The sequence below is a fragment of the Chenopodium album genome, chromosome 7, assembly GCF_948465745.1.
Source record: "Chenopodium album chromosome 7, dcCheAlbu1.1, whole genome shotgun sequence".
NCBI lineage: Eukaryota > Viridiplantae > Streptophyta > Magnoliopsida > Caryophyllales > Amaranthaceae > Chenopodium > Chenopodium album.
In genome coordinates this window covers 27,034,024-27,049,700 of record NC_137840.1, presented here as the reverse complement: position 1 = coordinate 27,049,700, position 15,677 = coordinate 27,034,024, and the positions used below count along the sequence as shown (strand labels likewise).

Below are 15,677 nucleotides of genomic sequence, written 5' to 3'. Positions count from 1 at the left end.
TTAATACCCAATATGTACTAAGTGTCGTTTTTTGCTTGGTCCATTGTCAAAAATACTTTCAAATCTAAGCATTTAGTATTTGGCAGTTATTTCACAATAGAGTTCATAAACTTTTCGTGGACCTTTATATAATTTACTTTTGCTCCCACTTAACTTCTTATTCATCAGAATTTCTATGTTTTTGCATAAGTCAGTCCTCTTATTAACTTCATGAGAAAACACGTTCCAATTCCTATATGCAATGCTTCCTTAAATCCCATAATGGATTCCTTTAGCTCGCTTTAAAATCTAGCATTTATTTAGATTTTCAAAACCCTTAGACTATTTTATAGTCACTTCCAAAATCCTTATTTAGGAAGGCGGTTTTGGTTTTTTTTATTTTTTTTGCCATATTTCATATGTGCAATTTTGCTTGAACAATCACGAAAAGACTTAAGCATTCCGATTGGTGAATAGGTTTAAAATCAACTCCGTGAATTTAATTGTATCGTTTTCAACCATTCTAGCTATGTATACATATACATTTCCACATTTGATAGTTTTCTTCTTGAAAACATATTTGCTAGTGATGGGTCTTTCACCCATCATGCAAATCAATCAAGTTTTAAACATGATTTTCAAACATGGAGTCTATTTTAGATCTTATGGCCTCTAACCATTATTTGGAATTTGGATTTGTCATAGCTATCTTATAAGGCATTATTCCTTTACTATCTAATAGTAAATAATATGCCTGTAAGTCTTAGGTTTATTTCTAACTTAATAGAAAATTTATAGGATTCCATCAAAGCCTTTGGTGAATTCTATACCTATACGGGGTTATTGCATCAAACACTGAGTTTCAGGGCGCTTCCAAAACCCTTTTATTAGTTTATCTTACTCCAACATTTATGATGTTTTTTGAGTAATGAATTCTCTTTTAAGGCACTTGTAAAGTCCTTTTGAGTATTCTTGATCAAGTATTCTCACGAAACCCTTTTACGGTCTTCTGAGATTCTCAGTTCTAGATTGTTGCTAATCTCGATGGTCATCGAGTTCATTTTCCTCCCACTTGTCGTTTTGGAAACGTGTTATTTTCCAGAAAGACAACACATAGAGCAACAAACATTATGTTCTCATTTAGGTTGTGGAGGTAGTGCCCGTAGTCTCACTTGAAAGCTTACAAAGAGACATGTATATTGTCTTTGGGTAAAAGTTCGTTGTAAAACAAACAGTTAGCTCCCACTTGAGCTATCTTAGCCTTTAATGAGCCATTAAGCTCCCACTAATCCACCTAGCTCTCACTAATCAACGTAGCTCCCACTGAGTCACTTAGCTCCCACTGAGCCAGTGAACTCCCACTATGGCTAAGAGTTTTAGACATATACTTGAAAAGACATTTAGAAGTTAATTCTATCCATAACAGAATATGGTGCCCTTTCTTAGCTCTGACATTTTGTTTAGTGTAACATTATTTTTGTGCAAAACTTTAAGAACTTTATAGAAAGGGATGTGATCAATCATTGTTCGAGTCATTTTTAAATGACATCGAGGTCTCCTTGAAGACATACTATGTTCTTTGTGGAGTTATTTATGAAAATTTCATTTTCATAACTTTGTGATGGTCACACTTGGCTAAAGCAAACATCGCTCGATCTAATCTAGAAGTTTTGATATCTTGCCATGTCGATTCCGTACATCACTGAACTCTTGAGCTTCTCTGGTAAAGTTTGTTCACATTTGATGAATATAGCTAAATTCTTTGTGAAACGTTGAAATGAATGAATCCTCTTTAGCTTTTGGAGTCAATTGTCTATTTCAAGAACAATAGTTATTTACTTTGTTGGTTTCAACAAGTAAAACTTGCTTGTCTTAGAACGATTCTGAATCAATCAACTATCAAGAACCTATCTAATAGAGCCTTGAGTATGTTCTTGTTGATGTGACATTGCTAAAGATGTTGGAACACAAATCATGCCCATGACTTTGAGCTTTTGCCAATTTATCATGTTAAGAAAATGGTTGTTTATAATCAAACATTCTTGACTCATGTTTTAGACAACCATATCATTTCAAATAAATTTGCAACTATTGCTCATTGCTTTGAATGTGAGTCTTTCCGTGTGTTAACGGATTATTTGTTGATTATGAAACATAATAAAAAAAGTTTATTCGTTCCAGCCTAATCTCAAAAGGTCTTTAAACAAAACATGTGACCTTACAACTGATGTAGCTCTTCTCGCTTCATTCTAAGCTTGTAAGTTAATAGCTTAGCTTATATTCAATGGTTTAAGGTCACTTTCAAAGTGGAACACTCAAGCAGTATCCGATACTTATAAAGATAATAATTTTCTAAGTTAATTACAATAACACGAATTCTTTAGTAAAATGGAATCTCATTCCTTTTCTTTGTTCCTCGTTTCCTATATTTCTTATCATAAAATATCTCATAACCTTACTTTAAGAACCATTTATTTAAATACCTTGAATTTTATAATTTTTTAAGCATAATTAAGCACCTAGTGCGCCGTAAAACAAAGTTCTATATTTTCCTTTAATTCACGCTTGAATTACTACATCAATGAGTCCTACTCATCTATGTATTAAGCGAAAAGATATGTTGCTTGTCAATATTGACAATTTGAGTTTGCAACACAATACTTCATGTTTTATTAAAACTACCTAGTAGTTTGGATACATGATGTCCAACCGTCCTTTCGGACTTTATTATCAAAGTCATTTATGAGAATTGTATTTAAGAAATACTTTACCTTTCTTTGAGAACCATTCTCAAAGATTTCCTTTAACAATCATGGAAAACAATAGAGTTTGATTTGGAATTCTACAAATATAAGTGCAAAGTATAACCATTTATCAAGTAAATAACATAATAAGTTTGAAAATTAAAAAATATTCATGTAAATTGTCAATCTTATCAAATGTCTTATCCACGCATTAAATTTGTTCCCATTTGGCGAGAATAAGTCGATTCCAAGATCCAAATAAACAAAGAGTGGTTAAGCATGCTTTGGCTTTAACAAGAGGAAAACTAGGTCGTTATCTAATTCTACCTTGGTCAAACTAAATTTATAAACACTTAACAAACCTTATACAAGTTTGCTGTAAGTCAAGGGTCGAACCCAAAGGAATGAGTAGGAACTATGCTATAGTCTATTGTCAAGCTAAATCGAAGAACATCAATGATTGAGGTTGGTAACCAGAATATCAAGAAGATAGACAAATCAAAGAATTCAATTAATATGCTAAACACTAGGGATATAGGTTCCACATGCAAGCTCAACGATTATGATAATCAATAGATCACTCAATTGATTCAAACATTACAAGGGACAAACAATAATTGCAATCAAAGGAATCCAAAGGCTATCTCCTATAAGCCAAGCTAGGGTTCACTATGAATGGATAACAATGAGAATCACAATCAAATTCAATCAATTAAAGCAATTCTCATATCAAGGGTTCATATAATTGAAATTTGCAATGCAATCTAGATTATTCTTATAGGTTGATCACTCCTAGTCTAATTGATCACATGCACAACTATGTCAACCAATTTAATTGCCACAATTCAATCAATCAATGATCATCAACTAGAAAAAATCATCAATCAAGCATGCTTCCCCTTCTCCCTAGCAACTAATCTACTCACTAATCATGGTGAAATTGAAAGATTAAACAAATTCAATCAAAAACATATTCATTTCAAGCTAAATCAAATGGAAAATCAATCAATCAACAAATTCTCAAACCTAAATCAAAATCCAAATCAAACATTCAAGCATTAAAGAAAATTGCAATTGAAGTAAATTCAAAGGAAAGAAATCTCACAAACTTTCATTGATATGAAGAAGAAATCCAAACTTGATTGAAGCAACGTTGTAATACAAATTAAAATCCAATAATTTCAATCTCTACTTTCTCTCTAACTTCTCTCTAGTTTCTCTCTCTTAAAACTAAGCAAATGAAAAATTATCTAAAAATTGGCCTTCAATAGGAATTACAATAGTGTTTATAGACAAAGAAGAAAAACTTATCCGCCGAGCCCTCTCCAAGAACATCCCGCAGGCGCGGAGAAATGGGTACGGAACCCATAACTAACTCCGCGGGCAATCTAGGCAAGATCCGTGCCCGCGAGAACTGTATCCCGCGCCCACGGCGAAGACCTCCGCGCCCACGGCTAAGGGCGCGGCAAATGCCCTGTTTCCAAGTGTAAATAGGGGGTCGCGGTCTCTCCAAAGAGAGCGGTCTCTCTAGAATCTCCGCGCCCGCGGCCAGGGCGCGGAGAGTTCCTGCCAAAAATCCCAAATTTGTTGCTCTTTATCCGCGCCCGCGGCCCTTAGGTTCTGCGCCCGCGGCAATTAACAAATCTTGAGCGCCCCCTCCGTGCCCTCCCTAAGGAGCTTGCTTCTTCTTTGCTTAGCCCTTTCTGTTCTTCTTAACCCTTTTGTGAAGCCAACTCCTTAAGCACCTACAAAAGTAACCAAAGAGAGAAAATAAAAGAGAAAAAGAGCAATATAAAAGGGAAACACGAAAAAAAAAAAAACCACATAAAGGAAAGTAAAATACGAAGAAATAAAGAAACTAGAGGAGAAAAGACCAAAATGATAAAAGAAAACCATGAAAAATAGGGTGAAAACATCCTAAAAGACTACCCTATGAGTGCCATAAATGACACTCATCAAATTCCTCCAAGCTAGACTTTTGCTCGTGCCGAATAAAACAAAAGCTAAAAAGGAATGAGGGCTTATATAGAAAAGAAATAGAGAGAAAAAGAATATACACTAAGACTCACTAACGTAGGACTCACGGTTGTTTTTAGCTACAACAAGCCCTTTAAACCCCAAAGTCGCCTATGAGGACGAGTGAGTTCTAGTAAGGGTTTCCTAAGAGCTTAACCCACAACTCTTTGAAATAAAACAAGGCAAAATCATTTAAAAAGAAAAGAAGGTAAAACAAAAAATCAAACAAATAGCTCTTGATAAGGACCTTCACAAACGGTCAAATGAAAATGAATGAACACTTTTCTATATGAAATGGGTATGCATGCTTCAAGATATTCACGGTTGATTGAAACATAAGGTATGCTAAGAGTAGAGAACTAATGAGGCGCAATCTACTTTCATCCCAACCAATCTAACCGCGTTCTCCCTATGGCTTCAAATCTTTCCTTAGTAAGCGTCTCTATGGTTCCTCGAAGGAATCGGAAAAGAGTAAAATTTGAGGGTTTCTCGACATCTTGACCTTGCATCCCTTTTCCTTAGGCTTTAACTCATAATGCTCTCCCTCAGAATATGACTCAACCACTAGGTGGAAAGGACTTTCCCAAAGGTTGTAACGTAAGGGCAAAAGGTTAGGGGTAGGCAAAAATTTAAAATTTGGTGGTACACCTAGGTTATGAAGCAAAGATTGGCCAAACCTCGACACCAAAACCGAGAAGTCACCAAACAAAAATAAACTAACACCCCCAAGCTTATTCAAAGCTATATCCATAAGCATATATACAAAAAGCGTAAACGCTTCTCCCCCAAGCTAAAAGGAAGCATTGTCCTCAATGCTTGAAAAGGGAAAAGAATCACATCAAAATATTTTTGAATTTTCTCATTTTCACTTCTTTTTTATTTTGTTTTTTTATTTTATTTTGTTTTTTTATTTTATTTTTGCATATATTCAAAGCAAATGTCCTTGCCTCTTATAACTTCGAACTGCTATTTCAATTTTGCATTTATTATGTCCTTTCCTCTTGTGACTTTGGACGACTTTTTCCATCATTCATTTGCCATTATTCACAATATAAACAAAAACACAAGCTTGCTTACAAAAGAACCAATATCCAACTTCATGTACCACAAACTCCAAAAACATGACCATTTGCTTCACAAAAACCAAAAATGGAAAAAAAGAAACAAAAGGCTCAAAGTTCTAAAGATGTGGCTTGAAAAGAAGGAGGAAAGGCTCAAATGGTTAGCAAGAAGGCAAATGAAAACCCAATGAACTAAAAAGAAAGAAAAATCCTAGAAATGAAAAATTACCACCCCGAAAAAGTTGCCTTTTCCTTCCTAGTTGGTTCGGTCTCGTGTTTGAGAATTATGAGTCAAGATTCAAGATTAGGTATGCAAAGTTCAAGGATCCATGTCGCACAATCAAAATATGATGAAGGCTTGAAAAAGGAAAATCATCACACAGTTGTAGCAAAAACTTACTAAAGTTGTCAAATCCACCAAAGGAAGCAACTCCGTCTTACCACAAACCAAAAAAATCCGGCTTCAAGGCCCCAAAAGGTCTAAACCGCTACCTTAGCATACCCTATCCAAGAGTCAACCGCAAATACTCTCAAAGCATGCATACCGATAAAACATAGGAAAGCATACATTCAAAGGAAAAATTTCGAATTGTAGAATGTCCAAAGATAAGAGCTAAACAAGCAAAAAGGAAAAGTATAGCCCTAAAAAATGTTTTTTTTATTTAAAAGAAAGAAAAGAACTAAAAATCAAAATAAAGAGAGAAAATCACAATAATGAGAGCAATCACACGTAAAACCCAATCATCAAACAAGCGGTCATTCGGCAACAAAGCCAATGACCCCAAACACGCTAGGTGTTACAAGGCAAACATCCTCGAACCATTAAACTTATTCTAAAGCTAATGTTAATCTAAGCATCCAAGAAAAGAAAAAGAAGAGAAATAGAAAGATCTCACCGGGCGTCAAAGAGCACCTTACTAATCGTCGAAATCCAAAGCAAAAGCAATAGAGCAAGGTGAGAAATAAAGAAATATACAAAGAAAATTGTTAGTAACTTCCAAACAAAAGAAAAGAAGAAAAGAGAAAATAAAATGCATGAAATAGAAAACAGGAATATAATCCAATAAGTATATAAAGCTGAATCATCAGACTGAAACAGTAACAGGAAACAAGAAATCGGACAATTATCATTAGGAATCATCATAACAGAGATACAGAGAAACACAGCAAACAACGATCAGCGAAACAAACAACAAAACCAATAGTCAGGCAGAGAAATCAACAGAAGCACAGCATCATCATCATAAAACCAAAGGACACAGAGATCAATACTTAAAGCATACGAGACCAGGAATGAACTACAAATGCAAGGGGGAAAACGGCGAAGCACAGCAACAAAGAACACCCCTTAACTTAAAATGGGCTACCCCCCTAACTCTAAACCTAAAGACATATAGGCAATAGAGAAACATCATATAAAGCTCATAAGAAGGGGGGTAGCCATGGTAGTATCACTCCGCACTATGGTAAGGGGTAGAATGAGAACTCCCCTCACCGGTCTCTTTCATATGACTAGATCTAGCCATCTCGCTCACCTCCATGGGAGCCTTACCCTTTAACCTACTTTCCCTCCTAATTCTATCAACCTCAAAATAATGAGACCAATCATATAAGACCAACTAACCCGACCTACCCCATCTACCAAAAGTCACGGGGTCTGGAAAAGGCAAAGGATTAGCCGGATCATATGCATAATCACAACCACCGAGCCATCTATAGTTGTAAGTGCCCAGGGTAGTGCCTATGATAGAACTAGGGTGAACATGAGGGCCCACCCATTAAGGGTAACAAGGTCTAGGACCCACAATAGGATCAAAAGGCTCCCATTGAGGGACAGGTCCTTGTTAGACCGGGAGATACGGGTAATTCACATAGGGCTCGATCTCCCCCCTCCGAACATCCAAATCAAACAATTGATACATATGATAGTCATAACCAATATAAGGGTGTTGCATAGAAGGCATGGAGTATAACACATTAGCAATAGAATCAATCTTGGCATGAATGGTTGACATATCAAAAGTAGAAGGACTGAGAGAGGGGGAAAGAATAGGTGTACCTCCCAGTTCAACCGAGGGAAGAGTATTAGCATTCGATGAGAAGACATTGGTTGAGCGGCCTCTTGTAAGATTCATCCTTCGTCGAATAGAAGGATTAATATCTCGCACCGGGGGCCTCCAAGACAAGAAATCTCTCTCCTCGGGTCGGGTAGTTGCCTCCTTGCATGGGATGAGGAACCATTCCTTAAACCGAGAAACTTTTCAAATGAAAACATCATCCTTTCTAGTTCGATCGAGAAACTTTTGATTCACAAGCGGAGATGTTGAGGATATGAGAGGGAAATTTTTCTCAAGGATCGATAATTAAGGGAAGCTCAATTAACAAAGTCTTATAGTCATCATTAATGCAAAGATATAGGATAGAAATAATCCCTCCCAATTGGATGCACCCCGATAGGCAAACTCCATCAAGAATATCCAAGAATCGATTAATCAAATGCTCCGTGAAATCCACCGCCTCAAACTCAAAGTCGTTTTGGTCGGCTATCCACAACCAACAAAGATCCTCTCATGAGATAGCTCCCAAAGAGTCCTTAGAGCAAAGAGCGTACGTGAGGATACAGTTGAAATAACGCATAGCCGGATGATGCATTGAAGCGGACTTGGAAGTTTGAGGGTCATACTTTCCTTCTTACGAGATACTTCCCCACCAACGTTGCTCATCATATCCATGATCACTTGCCATTTTACTATGTGTCGGATAGATACAATGATCCGCATCCTCGGCCCAAGGAAACTTGAAATATGAACATAGTTGAGCATTCGTCAATGAGTAATCATTGTTGAAGAGTTGGAAAGTCAAAATCCTTGAAAAACTTGCACCCGGTTCTTGGACAACTTCAAGAGAAGAAAGTAATTCATAGGCCACCCTAGAATAAGTAGGGGCACTCAAATCCAAAAACTCTAAAAGTTCAAGGCCCTGTGCAAGTAAGCGAACGTCCTCATCTATCCCTAGAAACTTGGTTGTTGCTTGATCGTAGAATCTCGTTGGACCTAGCTTCCTCTTGGATAGACGCTTGAAACAATCCCAATGTGATTCTTATGAAAATTCAATGCCATATGTTTCTTCAAACTCGGGTGGAGGTTGAACAACATGCCTAGGCTTGCTTGAACTTGATATTTCTCGCTTCTTTTGACGGAGTGGGGCCATCTACAAGAAGGAAAAAAACTCATGAGCAAGACTTAACATTGGTCATATTTCAAGAATAAGCATAATTAATTGCTCATGAATCAAGCACAAATGAAACTATCTCACAATAAAAGCAAGAGATGGCTACAAATGAACAATGTCATTAATATAAATTCATGAATTTGAAGCAAGTAAGCATGGATTAAAGTCAAAATTGAACATAAGAGACCAAATCATGAATCAAATAGAGAAAAATAATCTCAAGCATTGAATTATCAAAGATATAAAACCATCATAAAGAATACCTATGAGAGAGAAAATAGCCAACAATGGTTATTCAAGTATTCAATCAAATTATACACATTTATCATGAAGAAGCTTCAATTCAACACTCAATGACATCATTCAACACAAATCTCAAGTTAAAATAACTAACCATGGAGTTCTACCATGAACGTAAAACAAGGGTTTCAAGCCTTAACAATGAGGAAGAAGATGACTAGAAAATAAGAAATTATACCTCAACGAAGCCTTGAAATACTTGTAAATGCCCAAAATGAAGATTTAAGAACAAATAGAACTTCCAAAGACAAGCTCCAAACCTCAACACAAAACTTCAAATATTCGAAAAAGCCTCAATTTTTTTTGAATTTGGGTTAGAAAAATCTGAAATTTTTGGGTTTAAATTTGAAAACTTGATGTGGTAATTGTAATTGATGTTGAAATGATAACAAAAGAGGTGAAATAGGTTAGATTTTGCAAGAGAGGATATAGGGTTTAGGAATGAATGAAAGTGGGAAAGATAAGAGAGAAATAAGGGAGGGGGTGGGTTTTGGGGTTATAAGGGGCTAGCGGCTGGTGCGCGCGCGCAGGCTCATGGAGTGCACACACCAGAAAGTTGAGCCCTCCATCGAATTCTCCGCGACCGCGGCAGCCAACCCGTGCTCGCGGGTAGCCCGCGACCAGCCCACGGAGATTTCCTGCTCGGATTCGGAGGTTTTGAGATGCAGACACCCGTACCCGCGGCCATATAACCTGCCCCCGCGAGTAGTCCCTATGGTCCGTGCGCGCAGCCTTGTGCGTGAGCACCACATGCAATTCAGGAGGGCTCTAAGATTCATTACCAAATTCTAAAAATTACCCGGTTTTCTAAGATTCACATGCGCGGGTGAGGTATGCGTGCGCACCATAGGGTGATTTAAATTTGTTTAAAATCCGGCAAGAATTTAGTAAAAGGTTAAAGAAAACACCCCTTAATTATGCTTTCATGTTTGCATTCTCACCGGCCCTATCGAGTGTCATGATCAAGTACTCAAAATTTCATAAGAAACAATCCAAAATATGTTTGAACATAAATAAAAATCGATGGAAATGCAAACACGATAACATATAACCCTAACGAACTCCTTCCCCTAAGCTTAACCAAACCTCATAAAATCTTAAAGTAACACCAAAATTGTTGGAAATTTTCTCCGATCCAATCTCATGGTACCTAGGATCAAGAGAACAAACGGAAATAAAGAGAAATAAGAAAAGTTCTCAAAGGAAGAAATATAGAAAATTTGTAAAATCAAAAGAAAAAGGTTAGAAAACCGGGTTGCCTCCGGGGTCGCGCTTGTTTAACGTCACAGCTCGACGTCCTCCACCAATTAAGGTGGTTGTCGGAGAAACAATGAATTAACAAAGCCAACAAAAGCACCGTCAAAATACTTCTTTAGACGGTGGTCATTGACCTTGAACGGAGAAGAAGAATCTTTCATTGAGACTTTTACAAAACCATTTGGGAAAACACTCTTGGCCAAATTGGGACCGCTCCATCTTGATCCCTTGATGCTAAGGTGTGTTGGAAGAGGTTTAAGCTTAACCATAGATAAACCTTTACCTTCCTTTGAAGTGTTAGCTTGCAAAGCTTCTTATCTTGAAATATTCATGCACATATGCTCGTTGTACACACCCATTTGTGTCTCCCCAAAACCAAACCCAAGTGATGAGTACCTTTCATGTCGAATCGTAGTCGAATGAAGTGAAAGTGTGGAAAGTCTAGTGTTGCGGTTAGTTTTTATTTCTTTTCTTTCTCTTTGTTTTTGAAAACCTATTTTAAGACAATAGCCAATCCAGTTTGGTTTGGTCCATGGCAAGGGTCCAATAATAGTGTAGTTGGGTCGAGTTCGAAAAGATCTTTCCAATGATGTATTATAAGTTCAATTCCGATGAATAATGAGGAAGTTATGGCCAAATTACTAAACTGGGCTCGGTTTGATATTTATATGCGGCCCAATGATCTAGATGAGGGCCTAATATCGATTTATCATTCCTAATGCAATTAGGATTGATTATAGTCTTAGAAGGTTCTTTTCATTCTTAATTTAATTAGCATTGATAAATTGACTTTAGTTGACTTTTAAGAGTTTTAATCAGAACAAAAGAAGTGTTTTTAAGGAAAATACGATTTTACCCTCTCGTACGGTGAAATTTTATCAAAATAAGAAAATGCGTGGAAGTTTATTTCCAGCATCTGGCGCCTGACCTGGCGTTTAGCACTGCTCTCCAACGTTTGGCGACACGAGCGTGTTTGGCGTTGCGTCGTGTTTTATTGTTTTTGAAACTCTGAATCGGTTTTTATCATATCCGGCTGATTTTCTCTATAAATAGCCTCCTAAAACCTCCGTTTTGAAACATAAATTCTTATCATCAATTCTTCTCATCAATTCTTCTAACCAACTCTCATCAAGAATTTCTTGATATTCTCTCTCTCTCTTTTCTAAACTAGTCTTTTCTCAAATACAACATTTCACATTCACAAGATCTAGACACACCTAACCAAGTTCGAAGTTGCCTTCGCCCTAGACGTGAAAGGTTTGATATTTCTAAGGGTTTGGTCTCAAATCTAGTCTAAACTTTCTTAATCTCTATTTCAACTATTTAATTTATTTATTTGATTTATTATTTTCCTTGAAGTTACTAACGCGTGTATTTTGTTATTATAAAGAGATACGAGGCATCCAAGTAAGTGCTTTAATTGTTTAATTGATAATATGATATAAAAATCATGTTTAGGTTGTTATTTTGATTCCTAGTATCATGTTAGGATGTTTTTCTTAATTTGGTGTTTAACGTGACAACAATAAGTTCTTAGTATCATGTTTAGGGTAAAGAATAAAATATCAATTATGATTTCTGTGATGTTTCCTATTTTCTTTCCTAATATGCATGTTAGTATCATGCTAGGGCTAAATATTTGATCTTTGATGTTTAGTGACATGCTAGAGTTTGTTATTAATCTTGTTAGTATTATTCCTAGGATCTTGCTATTAATATTATGCTTTAACATGATTATGATAATTATGATTATGATTATAATTATGATTATTGTTGTGTCAAATTATATAATTTAACGTAATTTGTGAATTAGAGAATTGTTTCACGTAATTTGTTAATTAGCGAATTGTTTCATGTAATTTGTTAATTTGCGAATTGTTTTACGTAATTTGTTAATTAACGAATTCTTTCATGTTATTTGTTGATTGACGGATAACTTATATATAATTTGTTAATATCATGTTGCTTGATATATTATTTATTGTTATTGCTTTATCACACCTTTTATGCATGTTTAAAGGGAATTGGTACTTGTAATCACGCTTAATAAGATAATTAATAATCTTATTTAAGGTTAATATGATTATAATTCAAGTGATCGCCAATAGTAGATTTATTTGTGAATTAATATTCACTCAACATTGATTAAACAGGTTTAGGGTAAATCTATTGATTGCATGTTAATCAAAAGGCGTACATAAATACGATCAGAATAAAGTAGAGGCCTATTATTAGGGCAGGTTCAATCTCTTTTAGGTTAGATTTGTACCTTCATCCACGAACTTCCAGTCATGGTTCCAGACCTTTTAGAGTTGACGATCTCCTGGACGTTAAGGGGTGTAACCTTCACCTCGTGAACGGTTTACAAGTTCCTAAAACTTGTTGGCGACTCTTTTGCTCTATCTTCTTTCCCTTTGAACACCACCGTACTTTAGTGTATGATCACAGTGGGGTTCAAGTTTGGGGTAATGCTTGAAACATTCACTACACTCATCCACTTTCTTGATGCTTCCATTTAGCAAATCCTCATACATTGCCATTTCCTTTATAAGAGCACCTATCTTATCCTTATTCAACAAGACATTCTCAAGAGGATCATTAGAAGTAAGCAAGTGCTCATGCATGGAAGATACAAAAAGATCAAGAGAATCAATCAACATGCAATTTTCTAAAGAAGAACATGGATACTTCATGCTTTCATTCAAGTCAAATTCAATGACCTCTTCTACTACGTTGAGTGAAATTTTTGAACTCTTTACATCAATCATGACACCCGAGGTAGTAAGAAAAGGTCTACCAAGAATAATAGGAATGATAGCATCTTCATCCATTTCAAGAACCACAAAATCCACCGGAACCACATACTTCCCTACTCTCAAAGGAACATCCTCTACCTTCCCCTTGGAAATCTTAATTAACCTATCGGCCATTTGTAAGGTAATTTTGGAACACATAAGTTCCCCTATCAAGTCTTTGATAAACCGAATATGGCATTAGGATAGCACTAGCTCCTAAGTCACATAAGGCATTATCAATTTGCATCTTATTAATGGCAAAAGGGGTAGAGAAGTTTTCGTGATCTTCCAACTTAGGTGGCATCTTGTTCATTATAATTTCACTACAATTCTCGGTCAAGTTGACCGTCTCCACAACATTATCAGTCCTCCTACCACTCAAAATATCTGTAAGGAATTTTGCATATTTGGGTATCAACTTCGGTAAATCGTAGAGAAAGATGAAGTTGCTTAAGCATATCAATCCAACTTATGTCTCATGAATTTTTGTGGATATGGAAGCTTAGATTTCACAATTTCTTTCTCTACTATCACCTCTCTAGGTGTCTCAATCACAATCTCACTCAAAGATGCACCATTTCTCTCATCCTCTACCAAGACCTCCTTGGGGACCTCCTTCGTTTCACTCTTCCTAGGCAAACTCTCCTCAAGAACCTTACTGCTTCTTGTAACAATAGCATTCACGGGTCTCTTAGGATCTAAACCTTAGGAAGGTAAAGAAGAAGGATTATCATGGTCTTTCAAAGCATTGGCAAGTTAAGAAATTTGGTATTCAAGCATCTTATTATGAGTCATCATCTCATTGAATTTCTTGTCACTTACGGCCATGTAAGTGTTCAACAACTTTGTTTGATTCTCAATGATTTCCTCCAAATTAGTCCTAGAGGAAGAGGATTGTGAACAGGAATTATCACCTTGAGTCTTTGGAGCAAATTTGAGTGGAGGGCCTCTTTGAGCATTATTTTGAAAATTGCCTCTTCCTTGATTATTCCAATTACACCTATTTTGATTTTGACCATAACCTTGATTCTGGTAACCACTATCTTGATTATGATTTCCATAACCTTGGTTTTGATTACCATAATTTTGGTTTTGATTTTGGCTACTATAACCTTGATTTTTATAGTTACCTCGAGAACCTTGGTTACCTTGGTTCCTATAACCACCACCTTAGTTATAGTTGTCAAAATTACCTTGGTTTTGGTAATTTATATTCCATTGACCCCTTTGGTTATCAAACCTTTGCACATTATTATTATTTGACACATATTTCACATGTTCACTCTCATTGTTATCAAAATCATAATTACCATCCGAAAAAGCATGAGGGCAATTACTAGCATCATGATCATATGAACCACACACATCACAAAACAAACAACCACTAGGCATGTTACTAGAAGAAGGAGGGGGATGAGAGTTAGAAGGAGTACCTCTCCTCTTAAATTGGGAGGGAGGACTTAGATCTTGGGAAGAAGAACTCTCCAATTTTACCTTGATTGCAATCACTTCCTTTCCCAAGTTTGTCAATTGTGAGGAGAGATTGTTGATTGCATTTAGCTGATCAACCGAGTACGCCAAAGAGCTACTCTTGGTAGTTGAATCTCTCTCACCATCTTTCCAATCTCTATAGTACCTTACAACATCCTCAATGATGTCTACCACTTCTTCTTCCGTCCTATTCATGATGGGACCTCAGGTTCCTCCATCAAGGCCCGACTTGCCTTGGGGACTTAGGCCTCCGTAGAAAATTTGAATAATTTGATAGGTTGGAATTCCGTGGTGAGGACACTCCCTTTGATACTCCTTATATCTCTCCCACGTTTCATAGAGGCTCTCACTTGGCTTTTGTTTGAAACCTTGAATCAAAGCTCTTGCCTCCGCCGTTTTCTTTTGTGGATAGAAGCGGGATAGAAATTCTTTTGTAACCTCGTCCCATGTCGTTAGAGAATTCGGCTTAACCTCCTTGTCTAGCCATTCCAAAGCACGCCCAATGAGAGAAAAGGGAAAGAGCTTGAGGCGGATGAATTCTTGGGAAATTCCGTTCACTTTGATAGTATTGCAATATTTTTCGAACTCATTGAGATGATTTAGTGGGCTATCATGCTTGGCCTCACTAAATTGTCGCATCTCTATCAAAATGATCATAGCCAGTCTAATTTTAAAATCATTTGTCGGTGTTGTAGGTGGAGCAATTCCACTCTCAAATCTATATGCACCGGGAGTTCCCAATTCTTTCAATGCCACTCTCGGATTCTCTCCCATTCTTGCTTGTTCCTCTAGTAGCGGTTCTT

The 15,677-nt window shown here is 36.5% G+C and overlaps 1 non-coding gene across 1 annotated transcript; it reads left to right on the top strand.

Moving 5' to 3' along the window:
• The first annotated feature begins 15,157 nt into the window (after window positions 1-15,157).
• On the top strand, window positions 15,158-15,263 carry LOC145641224 (small nucleolar RNA R71). The gene has a single exon (XR_014115283.1). It is a non-coding gene; the product is annotated as a small nucleolar RNA R71 (small nucleolar RNA).
• The last annotated feature ends 414 nt before the right edge of the window (window positions 15,264-15,677 follow it).